The sequence below is a fragment of the Populus alba genome, chromosome 12, assembly GCF_005239225.2.
Source record: "Populus alba chromosome 12, ASM523922v2, whole genome shotgun sequence".
Taxonomy (NCBI): Eukaryota; Viridiplantae; Streptophyta; class Magnoliopsida; order Malpighiales; family Salicaceae; genus Populus; species Populus alba.
In genome coordinates this window covers 1,224,016-1,226,737 of record NC_133295.1, presented here as the reverse complement: position 1 = coordinate 1,226,737, position 2,722 = coordinate 1,224,016, and the positions used below count along the sequence as shown (strand labels likewise).

The following is a 2,722-nucleotide window of genomic DNA, read 5'->3' as shown; positions in this document are numbered from 1 at the left end:
AAGGAAAATTCCCATCCTCAATGGGAAGATTTAAGCACCTCCAGTACCTGGATCTTGGATGGAACAGTCTTACTGGTTCAATTCCATATGATTTTGAGCAGCTCACTGAGTTGGTATCACTTTGTCTCTCAAAAAACTTCTATCTAAGTTAGAGCCAATTTCTTTTGACAAGATTGTTCAAAACCTAACCAAGCTAAGAGAAGTCAATTTGGCTTTTTGTAAATATGTCTTTGGTTGCATCTAATTCCTTGACGAATCTGTCCTCTTCTTTGTCATCTCTCTCCCTCAGTAACTGTGGATTGCAGGGGAAATTCCCGGGTAACATCTTTCTCCTACCAAACCTTGAATCACTCTATTTGTCATCCAACGAAGGCCTCACTGGCTCTTTTCCTTCGTCCAATTTGAGTAATGTCCTCTCTCTGTTGGATCTTTCTAATACAAGAATTTCGGTTTATTTAGAAAACGACTTAATGAGTAATCTAAAGTCATTAAAATATATGTCTCTTAGTAATTGTAACATTATAAGGTCAGATCTAGCCCTGCTTGGTAGTCTCACACAGCTAATCTATTTAGACCTTTCAAGTAATAATTTTATAGGTGAAATCCCATCGTTAATTGGAAATAATACCTTTCAAATCTACAATATTTTATATTTATTTGATAACTTTTTCAATGGAACAATACCATCCTTTTTGTTTGCTCTTCCTTCTTTACAATATCTTGACCTTCATAACAATAATCTCATAGGCAGTATAAGTGAATTCCAACACGATTCATTGGTATACCTTCATTTTGAGCAAGAACTACTTGCATGGTACAATCCCAAGTTCAATTTTCAAACAAGAGAACTTGGAAAGCCCTCCTTCTTGTGTCCAATAGTAAATTTGACAGGTGAGATATCTTCTTTCTATTTGCAAGCTGAGATTCCTTGAGGTCCTGGACTTGTCCGACAACAGCTTGAGTGGTTCTATACCCATTATGTTTGGGGAACTTCAGCAGCAAGCTCTCAGTATTGCATCTAGGTATGAACAATCTTCAAGGCACTATCCCTTCAACATTTTCAAAGGGTAATAGCTTGGAATATCTCGACCTCAATGGAAATGAATTAGAAGGGGAAATATCACCATCTATCATCAACTGCACAATGTTGGAAGTTCTTGATCTTGGCAACAATAAGATTGAGGGTACATTTCCCTACTTTCTAGAAATGCTTTCAAAGCTCCAAATTCTTGTCCTAAAATCCAATAAAACTCCAAGGTTTTGTGAAGGGTCCGACTGCATATAATTCCTTCTTTAAATTATGGATTTTTGACATCTCCGGCAATAATTTTAGTGGGCCGTTGCCAACAAGGTATTTTAATACTCTTGAAGCAATGATGACCTCAGATAAAAACATGATTTACCTTAACTCGACAAATCACATTGTCTGTGTCCATTCCATAGAAATGACATGGAAAGGTGTAGAAATTGTGTTTCCGAGGATCCGAAGTACCATCAGAATACTAGATTTGTCAAGTAACAGTTTTACCGGAGAGATTCCAAAGGTGATCGGGAAGCTTAAAGCACTACAACAACTCAACCTCTCTCATAATTTCCTTACCGGTCATATCCAATCATCATTGGGAAATTTGACCAATTTGGAATCATTAGACCTATCTTCAAATTTGCTTACAGGAAGGATTCCAATGCAGATGGCATATCTAACATTTCTTTCAACCCTAAACCTTTCACATAACCAGCTGGAGGGGCCCATACCAAGTGGAAAGCAATTCAACACCTTTGATGCAAGATCATTTGAAGGAAACTCGGGTTTATGTGGCTTTCAAGTACTAAAAGAATGCTATGGTGACGAGGCACCATCATTGCCGCCATCAAGCTTTAATGAAGGAGATGATTCAACATTGTTTGAAGAAGGATTTGGATGGAAAGCTGTGACAATAGGGTATGGATGCGGGTTTGTGTTTGGAGTTGCAACGGGATACGTTGTGTGTAGAACAAAAAAACCTTCATGGTTTCTTAGGATGGTTGAAGATAAATGGAATCTGAAGAGCAAAAACACAAAGAAGAATTTCCACAGATATGGTGCTAGAAGAAACTAAATAATTCAATTGATATTTTCAAGTAAGTTTTGCAAGCATTTGAGTTTTCAAATTTCATGTTCACAATTTATGTTAGGCTATCTTTTCTCTACTCTTTCATTTGATTAGTCTTACCTTTCTAATTTTGCAGTACAAACAAGATATCAAGTGGATTTGACATTGAAACAACACCAGGGTGGCATATTCCCTTTACTTTTTCTCTCTCTCTTTTTTTAGTTTCAAGGTTAATTGGGTGTTACTTTTATGAAAAAGAATCCATGTATGTAATAGGTCATTATGAACAGATTGCTTACAAACTTACGAGTGTGCAAGCAAATTTTATAAGAATTAAAACAATTCTTATAAATTTTAAAAAACAAAACTTGATTGATCGATTTTTGTTCTCACAACAACAACAATATTTACAAGCAAAATAGAGTAATTCTGATAAACTTGTAAGTCATGAATGACTATTAAAAAGAGTAACAAACCCATCTCAAAAGGTACAAACAATGTTCCACAACTCTTACACAGATCCAAAATCATCAACAAAATCAGTCAACATTTTTTATTGGCAAGTTTATATCTAAAGCAAAAGAAAGCAAGATAGGTATTAATACCACATTAAGAGCTCTATGCTACAA

At 35.6% G+C, this 2,722-nt stretch overlaps 1 pseudogene; it reads left to right on the top strand.

Annotated features, from left to right (window-relative positions):
* Positions 1–955: 955 nt before the first annotated feature.
* LOC140954376 (receptor-like protein 9DC3) lies at positions 956–2,397 on the top strand (annotated as a pseudogene).
* Positions 2,398–2,722: the final 325 nt, after the last annotated feature.